Raw genomic sequence first — 12,833 nt, forward strand, 5'->3', positions numbered from 1 at the left:
AATATGGCCACTGAAGGGAACCATACATAACATTATTATTCATACCAATGAGGAGGCACTTCAAAGTGTATCCTCCGAGAATCACCCCTCTCCCTGTAGGTGTCAGTAAGAGGGTTCCAGTAATGGTAAGTAGAGTAGGAGAGCCCCACACTGATATTTGAGAGACTGAAGAAATGTCATCATCCAGTGAGGGAGTTCAACCAGAGAACAAGGAAAATCAGGTAATTCCAGGGAAAGATGTAGTTCCTGTGACCACATGGATCTCGGTACCAAAATGCGCTCAGTACCCCTCAAAAAGGGAGACTCTGGGTCTTCAGCGTATTTAAATTCCTGCAATGCCAGATGAATAAATAAAATAAAATAAAGTAAATAAATTAATGGAGATATCCTATCTCCTAGAGCTGGAAGGGACCTTGAAAGGTCATCGAGTCGAGCCCCCTGCCTTCACTAGCAGGACCAATGAACTATTCAGTCTGTTCAAGTAGATCCCTTGCAGAGGAAGTTGATGGTACCAACAATGTTGATTGCCTGGATGCAGGTATAGACTGATGCAGCCACTTAGGCATCTGCGGTACCAAGGCTCTTGGAAATTGGAGGCTACAGAGGAATATCCATCAGTACTGACTTGCTAGAACCAGTCTCTCCCACTTTTGAGTTGGTCAAATCCTAACAGTACCAAAGGTGGTTTAGGTACTGAAGCATAGTTGGAGCCTTGGCCTTTAGAAGAGCACAAGGACTTGGGAGCACCATCAGTACTGGAGCAGCCTGGAGACCCAACAGTATGAGGACAGGAACCTGCCCAGTCAACTTATGAGGAGACTGAGGTCTTTTCAATATGGGCTCTTTGTTGGGAGAATCAGAACTCCTTTTCTTAGAGACCTTCTCAGAGGTCTCCAAAGTCTTTCCATTAGAACAGGGGTCGGCAACGTTTGGCACGCGGCTCACCAGGGTAAGCACCCTGGCGGGCCGGGCCAGTTTTATTTACCTGCTGACGTGGCAGGTTCGGCCGATCGCGGCCCTCACTGGCTGCGGTTTGCCGTCCCGGGCCAATGGGGGCGGCGAGAAGCCGCGGCCAGCATATCGCTCGCCCGCGCCACTTCTCGCCGCCCCCATTGGCCCGGGACGGCGAACCGCAGCCAGCGGGGGCCGCGATCGGCCGAACCTGCAGCGTCAGCAGGTAAATAAAACTGGCCCGGCCCGCCAGGGTGCTTACCCTGGTGAGCCGCGTGCCAAACGTTGCCGACCCCTGCATTAGAAGATCTAGGTGAACAGTGAGCTGAAGTCAACAAGGCATTGTGTGTGCTTGGAAAGTGGTGTACAGGGAGGATCTAGTAACCTTGGTCCAAAGTGGGACAAAGAGTGCTCCATCATAAGCTGTCTCAACTTGATCCCCTAGTTCTTCCTTTCCCTGCTCTTAAAGAAGTTGGACTTCTATGGAAAGTCTTTCTCCAAGGCAACAAACACACCAGAAAGGCCTGTCGTGGACCAGGATCACTTCCTGACAACTGAGGCAATGTCTGAACCCTGGTGATGCTGGCATACCCCTTCAACGGAGAGAACACCTCCCAGGAGGAGGAGGGTGAAAATAAAGAGGACAAGGAGCAATCCTCTTACAAAAAACTGACACATCCAATTAAATTATACCAAACTACTAACAACTAGCCAAGGCAAGCTTGACTGATTGAAGCAGGCACGCTGGATACTCCATCTCAGGCCGAAGTGATTCACCCATACAGCCCTATATAGTCTTGCTGCTGGATACAAGGTAGGGTGCAGGAGTGGGCAGACAGGCACCGCTACCAAAAATTGCCAAAGGCACACGTGCACCTAAAGTGGAGCACCCATAGGGATGCTACTCAAAGAAGAAATGGTTAATTTCACTGTTCCTCAGAACACTGAGCAACTGACTTCATTCTTAGAAATTACATGCTCTGCCTAGGTAAGCAGAGTAACACAAAAGGACAATGACTGTGTGCTGCTCAATGCCCCTCCCTATCCCCACAAGATGAGAGAGTAGGAGGGTGCTATTCTACACCCTTTTCCAACAAGGCCACTATGAAAGACATGACCCAACCAACACAGTCCTGAGACAGATCCCTGATGGGAGTCCAGTTCCTCTCCTTTCCCAGCAGCTTAACAGGTACACATGCTGGGCTTCCCAATTAGGTGCTCATCTCTGAAACCTGCTGGGGGCCCACTTGTATTTTTTATAGGGGTTGCCTGCTTGTAGGATTCTGGAACATTTTTCAAGTCCTGGTCTTTATACTATCTAATGCTTTAAGAACCCATTTGATGTAGAGTATTTACAAAACTATATCTGACAGATAAGGTGGGTGAGGTAACACCTTTTATTGGAACAACTTCTGTTGGTGAGCGAGATCAAGCCACACAGAGCTGTTCTTCTATTTGACAACTGACTCAATAAAAGATATCCCCTCACCCACCTTGTCTCTCTAATATCCTGGGACCAACACTGCTACAATTTATCGGTCAGATGCAGTGTAAGAGGACAGAGTTCCCTGCAGTCTTGTGGATGAGAGATACTTAGTTCACTACATAACAGATGAGAATTTTTTTTTTAAATAAACCTCAAGAGTTAAACATAATACACCATATGGGAAAGTTAGAGAATTAACAGTCAAGAAGCTTTCTGGGACCTTCCATGTCTGAATCTGAACTGTGAAGTATAGCCTTCTCCCTCATTCTTGGGAGTTAGATAACCTTTACACTGTTAAACTGAAAACCCAAGTAAGGAAGCTCAAAGTTAAGGCTGATATTGGTGTGAGTGAAAGGTGGAGTATGTCTAACCCTTCCTCTTTCAAATTATCAAACATTCACTATGAGCAGATCAGAACCAGCCTTAATTTCTAGCATCAATCCCACCCTCTCTCTCCTTTGCACACACCTTCCCTCCTAAATTAAGTTGTCTCAATCTTACAGTTCACTCTGGTTTTTAAAGTTACAGGCTCAATAATGTTTAAATAAAAATGTACACTGTTAAATAAGCCAATACTACATAATTATCTGCTTTTTACTTGGCTATGCTGTACCATTTAGACATAATACCAGACTGGTAATTACATATTTTATAGGAAACTATGCCAAAAGAGTCAGTCCAGTTTCTTGACTGATAAGAAGAACCTATAATCCGAAGTTCAACACAATCTAGAACAAATACCAACACACAACCAGATGACTGCGCAGTTCCCTAGGGAAAATGTAATTCCATAATGGTTTGAACAACACTCCCACTTTGAATGCTGGTTTAGGCTGTCATACAATAGAACTAATTTATTGTTTCAGGCTTAAACATCAATCCAACAAAAGCATCTGAACTGCATAAAACTAAATGCTTTATAAACAACGCTAAACCAGAAACCCCCAACATGCACATTTTTATACAGAGCAGATTTAAAGTGTTTCTATAAACCATATTAGTCTATTTAGAAAATGTATCACACTGAAACTATGTTAACAGAGTACAGAGTTTTGTAAAAGCTACAAGATTAATCCTATGTTAAAATGAAGTAAAATATCACCATCCACGATGACTATCCCCCTGAAGAAAAACAGAGAAAAAACAGAACATTAGAAAAAGTTTCCCTGGCTAGTGTTCCTGTTTTTTCTCTTTTGCTATTAGAAACTCATGGTTTAAAAGGGACTCTCTCTAGTATACTAGATACTCCTTCTTGAGGTAGTTTGATATTGGAAGTTATTAGTAGGGATGTAATCCCAGTGCTACAAATTCTGCATTTTTCCCTGCAGGATTGCAGAGAAGATGGAATACAGAGCTTTGCAAGTTAGGAAAATGAATGAATACAGGGGAATCTAACTTGTACTAATGATAGGCCTATAATGAATTACTTGCTGTTTCTCATGATTCAGTTAATGCAAACTGAATAAGGAAACCAAAGCTATTTTGCTCATTTGACAAGTGTAATTTAGTTTTATTCATAATAAATCAGAGTATACTAATAAATGTTAACACACTTTATAAAAGTAATTAAATCTTAATAGGAGATCTCACTACAGCACTATTAAATCTTTCCAAAAAGGAGTATGAATTACAAATGAAATCAGATGCAAGTGCTTTCCTCAGAATGAAAGTGTGTCTTTAAGAGGTCACCTAAAACACCATATGGTGCTGCTACCGTTCTGTTCACTGTACAGGTCCCCAAATTACTGATGTTCTAATCCTGGAATTTATTTTTAAAGAAGTATTCCGCTTCATTACTGTCCCAGCCCACTAATTTATAGGTTTGTTATAAAATCCTAGCCCTCTTAAGCAGATATATATATATACTGGCAGGTCTATAGGAGGTCAGACTTTACAAAATGAGAGGTTCAACACACCAGCAACCACAGACATGACAACGAGATTTCACCTGAGGCATTGTCTTGGTTATTCAGTTTCAGCTATACGGAGAGAAGAGGAAAAGTACCCCACTATACATATTCTCCATCTCATCACATGCCTGCATCACACACACACACACACACACACCCTGCATGGCTCCCTGACCCCCCGAGGGCATTACCTCCTTTCTGTCTCTCTTCTGGAGACATACTGTTAAAGGATTATAGTAATTTCCAAATAGCAAAAGAAATTGCTCATCCAAGGCACTCAAATACCATAGTAGTGGGAAGCATACAAGAACTTGAACAGAGGATGACAAGCAGGAAGTTTTCCGACCACTTTCTGCAGAAGGTAAGTTTTCATTTAAAAAAAAAATTATCTAGCTCTTATGGTTGAGAAGGCCTGCAAAATGTGAATGGAATAAAGTGATCATTTACTGCTGTCTTCCTGGTTCTACAGATAGCTCCAATACCCCTGCTGCTTCTCAGCACCAACAACCTGCAGCAAAGTGAAAACTGACCCAAAGTCTCACCAGTTTTCACTGTTTTTTCCAGACCTCTAGGCAGCAATGAAACTGAAAAGAATCAGGTCAATTTCATTATGCCAAGACTTCAGAAAGTTGAGAGCAACAGCAAAGGCAGACATCAAAGCTATTATTTGGGGAAATGGTCTAAAAAAAATGACAACTAGGAGAAGGGTCAAGTATTAGAAACTGACTCTCAGCAGCAACAAAGCAGAGGGATGAATTCAGGAAAGCTACCCCCGTTTAGTGCCTGCCACCATTTTCATATCACTCTGAGGGCTTGTCTACACTACTGCGCGGGGTCGATTTAAGATGCGGAACTTCAGCTACAAGAACAGCGTAGCTGAAGTTGACATACTTAGATCTACTTACCGTGGTGTCTTCACTGCGGTAAGTCGACAGCTGACGCTCTCCCGTCGACTCTGCTTGCGCTTCTCGTTCTGGTGGAGTCCCGGAGTCGACGGGAGAGTGCTCAGCGGTCGATTTATCACAGCTATACTAGACGCGATAAATCGACTCCTGCTGGATCGATTGCTGCCTGCCGATCCAGCGGGCAGTGTAGACAAGCCCTCAGATGATAGATTTAGTGCTTCAGCCACAAGAAGTCTAGTTAAAATTTTAACTCCAATACCTGGCTTTATGGGTTGGGGTGAAGCAGAACGGAGACATTATAAAGGAGGCGGCAGAGAACATAAGGCAAGGAAAGGAACAAGAGAGAAGAGGGAATTAACCAAAGGTAGCTCAGGAAAAAAGAAATGTTGAGTGAAGACAGGAAGGAAAAGAAAATACCAGAGGATCTAGTAAGAAGTATTGACTGAAGAATACTTGGCAAATATTTAATGAATGTTATCATTGTTCATCAAATACTGTACTCCATTAATACTTGTTTGTGGTTTTCAACCAGCACAGTAGCTAGGCAAATACTATTCTGCACATACACTATTTCTGGGGGTATCATCAAATATATTCAATGAATATTTCTTCTACTATTCATTCAGCCATAGTAGTAAGTCACATTTAGAAATATCTATTAAACTAAAAGTTGTTAAATACTATATTTAACAGTATTTGAAATATACTGTCAAGTGGCCTGGAGCTATTTTTCTTCCTTTAAATTGCAGGGGGCATGGTAGCAAATATTTTCATCCAGGCGTATTAGTTTAGGCCTTGGGCTATAAGTATCAAATTTTTGAAGCCCTGATTTTTCTTCTACACAGACCAATACCTTGATAATTATTTCCTCCACTTAGCCAACAGGACACCATACTGTACTTCAGAAAGAGTGCAGGGGACTAGTTACAGTCGAGACCTTTCAAAAGCGTAGTATGGGCTCTAACTGCAATTTCAGTAGCATTTTCAAGGAATCTAAGAAAGGCAAGTTTTCATCTTTGGCCTTAGGTTGCATGTACCCAAGCATTCAACACACCCAGGATTTAAGTGCATATAACATCAAATCAGCCACTTGTCTTTGAGGGAAGAGTCGTCATATTATTGTTTACATCTTACAATAAAGAAAATATTCAACTTAAAGAAATTTTTTTTTTTTTAAATTAGTTCTCTCTTATTCTGTATCTCAAATCTTGTTGCCTATCTTTGAAGTTACCTTCAAAAAAAATCCTTGATTACTCCCCACTTCTCAAAGTTCTGAAGGGCACTAGCAATATGACTAAATGCTTAAGGAAGAAGAGTTACACCTATCAAGTCCAACATTTGTACCCACTAGTTTCTTTGATACATGCTTTATGCATTTTCAAACAAAAAAAACTGCCTGTAACTTCCTTAAACTACAAACCTAGGCCCCAAGCCTGCAAGCAGACTGCTGAGCCCAGGTAGAGCAATGTACCACCTATGCACTATAAATTGCACAATCAGGGCCCTAAAGTGGTGATTTTCAAACATTCTACAGCTTCAAATCAAGGACATAATTGGACACAGCTTTAAAAATCTACCCCACAGAGGTAAGTGGAAAGCAGTCTCTAGCTGTCTGGCGGGGGGTAGTGAGCTTAAAGTCCTCAATTTCTGTAAAAACTAAGTTTTTGTTTTTTTAATAAGTTCTTATTTCTCACTCTTATGATTGCAAAGATAGCCCATATTCTAAAAGAATGAGAACTGATTCCATGTTTTCATGAGCCTGCAGACAGGCAACTCCTGTACCTCTGCTGATGTTCACAGTAGCATCAGAGTATATAAAGAAGAAACTGGAAGTTTCACTGTGTACCATGTGAGCAGAAATGAAACTCAAAACAGGTCAATTCAAGCTGCTGCTGCATCAGAAAGCTACCAGCAGTGGCAACTGCAGATGTGAAAGAGTAATTCATGGTAGTGAAGAATTTTGCAGATTGCATGGAGAACTTGCTCCCGACCCAAATCCCTACAGTAGAAAAAAGGTTCCAAGGGATGGGTAAAGTAGTAGAAACCCTCCCCCCTCATACACTGAAAAAGCTCTAAGGAAAAGTGGAAAGAAGAAACAGTCTCTTCTTCCCTTTCAGCAGCTAGAGGGGACTTGAGCAGTAAGTTTCAGCCACCTTTTATCAGAAGCTGCTGTGATAGCGAGGCTCAGGGACAGCAACCAGACTCAAGTCTCAAAAGCTGTGTGTGACAATTCATTGCTCCTGGACATCACTTGTAAAGTCCCCACCCTCATCTTTCATATCTATCTCTGGCTCGCAGTCACCTGGTTTTCCAAGTGTATCTATTAATTTTGGGATACCAATAGTAATTTCTGGTTCAGAAACTGGTATGGAAGAGACCTCCATTTTTCCTTTTGTACCACCCTCTATCAAAGGATTTGAATCTGAAGTCGTTATTGAAACTTCAGCTTGAGTGTGAAGCTTTAAAATTTGCATGTTGACTGTATAATTTTGTATTTTGTTCTTATAAATTTAAACATAAGCCATAATCTAAACAAGTAACTAGATTACTGAAAATTTGTAATATCCATCTCCACCTTGTTTAAAAGCTTTTTTTAAATTGCTGATTAACTTCAGTAGACAAGAGATCTAATTTATGTTGTCAATCCCGTATCAGGAATTCTATGCACAGATCCTGCTGTTTCCTAATTTTTGGTTCCTGGCTACTACTTATAACATGGCATTCTGGGATTTTACTTTCACTGCTTTCTTACCACTGTCCCTATAAAGTTATCTCCTGTTCAGACTTGTCTGATTACATCTGTTGTACATTAACTTACCAGTATGTTGAAAATCTTGGCCCATGAACACTAAATTCTCCAAGTGTGTTCCATCAGATGAGACAACCGCTTTTACTCAAATTTGTTTTTACGTTACCTCTATTAAATAATTGACAAGCTTCCCCTCTATTCTCATTTTATTTCCAGAATATGTTTGTGTTGGTTTAATCCACTTTACCTTTCTAAAATCTAAACCCTGAAGCAAAATTAAATACTGAAGTTCAAAGATGGCATTCTAAAGGTCCAAAAATAAGTGAACACAATTGATATTAATAATGAAGGATATCTGATAAGATGCACATGCCTAAGACATGCAAATATAAAAACGGCACAACATTCATGAAGTTCCTCTCTTACATATTTTGGTTTATAAAAAAAATGTGGCCTCTTCTAACTGGGTGGCATTTTACATTTCCAACTGTAATTGAGTGAACATGTTGCCATGGTAACAATGGAATTGTGCAATAATTTTGTTGCCTTGTAATTGCTGGATATTTGTATACAAGCAGCTGAGCTTTCCTAATTCAATGCCCCCTCAAATCTTTCAGGCAGACTCTGGAGCTACAACAGCATCTTTTAATGTGAAAACTCTAAAACAACTTCTGATCTTTCAACCACTATTAGAATTCAAAGCAATGACAGGCCACATTACAAAAAAGAAATCCTGTCAAGAATCAGGCTACATAAACTTTTGTGTTCCTTAGCTTTTTTTAAATATTGCCCTTTTTAAGAACTCATTTAGATAGATAACTTCTGGTAACTTTTGGCCACAATCGAAGGCACTGACAGTAGTGAACACCGCACAAGTCACTTTTATTGATGCTACGTAACAGCAGTAAATCCAGACGTACTCTGATGCCTTTCTTCAATAAGAGTGAAACTCACCTTAGGTACAGAGTGCAAATACAAGGCTCTCTACATGACTTAAATCTCGCATTGAGGCTATGCAGAAAGTAAAATACAGGCATCTCTACACTAGCCCATACAGATAGATGTGGATGAGGTGAGACCAGAGGATCCATACTGTGACTGAGTGACCCCAATACACAACTACTCCGTTCTCAGTGTCCTGATTCCAGGTTGGTGGGTGACTTTCGCCTGCCCAATCCACCCACACTTCTCTCACAGACAGTTCAGTTACTCGTGAAATAAACTTCCATAAACTCCCCCCTAAAATATTAGGCAAATCTATAGTAATGGACATTCTGTTAAATCCAGAACGTCAACATTTTAAAAGTGACAAGTCTAATTTATCCAAAGCTTTATACGAAAGCTGTCACAGCATATCTAATGACAAACTGAAAAAACCTTCAGTGTCATGCAAATATGTACGTAAGCCACTTAATATCATTACATGTATTTTGAAGAAACAGAATGGATCAGTTTTACCTCCCTCCAAATGGTATGAGGTGTCTTGGTATAATGTCAAATAATCATCATGTAATAAAAGTGAGTTTGCTTACGAGGTCATGCTGCGCTTACAATGCCACACACACAAAAAATCAAAAGATTAAAGAAACTAGTATTGCATACAGCATCTTTCCTGATGAATTCCTGCAGCATAAATCCAAACAGCAGCTCAGTAACACCTCCCTTCCCACTGCTCCAAATACATTATAATTATTTTTTTTAAACTATGACATGAAAATTGTTGCACAAACCAACATTTCATACAGTAAAACTCCCTTTTAAACACACAGCAATTCAGGGGGGAAAGGGAACAAGGCACAGTGCAGGGGTAAGCCAGAATGTTACCCATAACTTTGATTTGATACTGTCATTTTGTGTTGTATATTAACAGTATAACAGCCTAAAAGTAATCATGAACATTTGTTACACAAAACAATCTACTGTCCACTCTTACCATAATAAGACAGAATTATTTTTTGTTTGCCAATTAATAAGTATCTATTTGGCTCACGTAAGTGGACAAGCAGAATTTTGTAATGCTGATTTACTAGTATCTCAAACAAGGTAATGAAATACAAAAACTACCATAAGCACAAAATGCATAAGACTCCCACATAAGTCCAAAGATACTTTACATAAGATACATTTTATTTATTATAAAGATCAAAACAGCTACTCTGAATGGGTATCAGCATCAGATAAAGTCACTTTTGAATAATACATACATGTATGTATAGCCTGGACTATCGTCATATTAGCACAGGCACATGTGCAGAAGGTGCAATAGGGGACAATAATCATATTTTAAAAAACTTTTACAAGAACACAGGCCACTGCATAGCTTTGTTTTGTGCCATCTCCCAAATACTGGAATTATAACTATGCATTCAAAGCAGTAATCGATTACAGTTTAAAGAGCCATCTGCACCTCTTTATCCCAGCAGTCTCCTTTATGTTTTATTTCTCAGCTACGAATATTCAACTACCAAAATTGCCATTTTATCTAAGAGTTTATTTCCTAAATGTAATACAGACATAGTACTATCCTAACTATCAGGATTTTTTTAAATTAATTGTCACTCAATTTAAAGGGAAATTTTGATTTTTGTTTTAATTGGTTTAAAAAGCAGAATTGTAAACAGCTTAATCAATTTGCAAGTGAGCTCAGCCCTTCTAATGCCAGAACCCCTCACCCATACCCCTACCCCTTCACAGAACATGTCTTCACTATTAACTGGGTGAGATAGACACACAGCTCTGCACAGGGAAGGGAGAGAGATATTTGGGCAGTAGGCGGGATGGGGGATGTGAGTACACCCAAATCCTCACTGCCTCCATCTGCAAGGGTCACCCTGCTACAGGGACAGATTCTCACACACACACACCAGTGCCTGTGACAGCCTGCCAGCCCCCCAACACACAGTGCTGGACGGACAGCCAGAGACACACACACACAGCAACCCTATACACAGACATGCTGACTGCTGGACAGAGACAGCCAGACACATGCCGCCCCCCCCCCCCGCACACAGCACAGTTGTTGGGCAACACACACAGCGACTGCCAGACAGACACACACAGCCCCCCCACTCCATACACAACAGAGCCACTGCCAGACAGACAGACAGACATACACACACACACTGGGTCTGCTGGACACACAGACAGACAACTCCCCACTTACACACACGCGCACACAGTGACCGCTGGACACCTACCCAAGTGACTGCCAGACCGACACAACCCCACCCACCCACACACACACACACAGTGACTGCCACAAAGACAGACACCCACTCACACAGAGTGACTGTCGGACAGACACAACCCCCCCACACACAGTGACTGCCAGACAAACACAACCTCCTCCCCCCGCCCACCCCACCGCACACACAGTGACTGGCGGAAAGAGACACCCACACACAGAGTGACTGCCGGACAGACACAACCGCCCCCCCCCCCACACACACAGTGACTGCCGTACAGACAACCCCCCCCCCAGACACACAGTGACTGCCGGACATACATGTGTGTGTGTATATATATATATATATATACATACACACACACACACACACACACACACACACACCCCGAGTTACTGTCATAGTCCACACACACACAGCGACTGCCGGACAGACACAACGCCCCCCCACACACACACACACGTGACTGCCGGATAGACACAACGCCCCCCCACACACACACACACAAGTGACGGCCGGACACGGACACACACGGGAGGAGGCTGTCGGACAGAGACCCAGCCCCGCCCCGCCCCCTGCTCTGCGGGAGGCTCTCGGGCCGCGGTCCCCAACCCCTTAGCGGCAGGAGGCGGCGGCGCCGCAGCCGCTCCCCGCTCCACTCACCCCAGCTGCATCGCTCCCCGCCGAGCCCCGCTCAGCAGCGAGGCGGCGGCAGCGCTGCTCACTGAGCGGGGGTGGGGGGAGGGTGGAGTCGCAGAGACCCGGAGGGGGCGGGACGTACCACAGCCCCGGCCCCACCCGGCTCATTCACAAAAACCCAAGCCACGCCGAACCGCCAGAGAGCGGAGCCCGCATGCCCCGCGTTGAATGGCCCCGCCAAGGGTCAGTCACCTCACGACCCGCCCCCGACTCCACTTCATCCTCCCCTATTGGTGAGCTGACGGAGCCCCGCCCTCTCATCGCTGCTACCTAATCACAGTGCAAGGTGAGCCTTTAAGGGGCTCAAACGCACCCGCCACTGCAGCGGAGACGCCCCACATTGGTGCTCCGACCTGCCCATCAACCTCCTGCCCGGAACCCTCCGCGTTCTCCACTCAGTCCAGGGAGAAAAATAGCCGTGCGCGACCCATCCCTTTAAGGACCCAGCGGTCGGGAGCAGCCGCAGCAGAATTAAAAGCCGGAGGACAAAAATACCCACAGTTTTAAAGGGGCCGCGCAGCGGCTGCCTCCGTATAGATGCGGGCACACGTTGCATGGCCCGCGCGGGTCGGTGGAGCTAGGTACTGACCTGTGCGGCGGCAGCAGGCGCTCGGGGCGGCGGCAAGCCACGGGGAGGGCCCGGCGCTGGGCGGACACAGCGGCGCGCGCGCCACCAACGGAATCAGCCCGTGATGGGATCCGCCATTTTGGAATTTTTAGATGGAAAGTCACGTGGTGCGACCATTTTTTCCCTCCGCCAATCAGGAAGCGGCAGCTATTTTTAGCACAATCCCCCCGCCCCCCCGACGAGGCGCGATGGGGGGGGGGGGGAGAGCGTGGGCAGGGGATGGGGGCAGGGAGCTGGTTGCGTGTGGGGGGAGTGATGCGGCGGGTGGGCCTGCGAGCCGTGGGATGGGGCGGCGAGAGCAGGGAGCCATGGGGAGGGGG

The 12,833-nt window shown here is 43.9% G+C and overlaps 1 protein-coding gene across 2 annotated transcripts in view; it reads right to left on the bottom strand.

The window, feature by feature from the left end:
- The window catches only part of HDAC4 (histone deacetylase 4), a 439,152-nt gene extending 426,572 nt beyond the window's left edge, over positions 1–12,580 (bottom strand). The window contains exon 1 of one of the 2 annotated variants that reach the window (XM_024194087.3): positions 12,475–12,580. The gene's annotated coding sequence lies outside the window, so the exon portion shown is untranslated. Of the gene's footprint in view, positions 1–11,849; positions 11,892–12,474 lie in introns of those variants that run through there. The other variant, XM_024194086.3, reaches the window with a different exon arrangement.
- Positions 12,581–12,833: the final 253 nt, after the last annotated feature.

The sequence above is a fragment of the Terrapene carolina genome, unplaced genomic scaffold, assembly GCF_002925995.2.
Source record: "Terrapene carolina triunguis isolate 2854851 unplaced genomic scaffold, T_m_triunguis-2.0 Scaffold173, whole genome shotgun sequence".
In the NCBI taxonomy this organism is placed as follows: domain Eukaryota; kingdom Metazoa; phylum Chordata; order Testudines; family Emydidae; genus Terrapene; species Terrapene triunguis.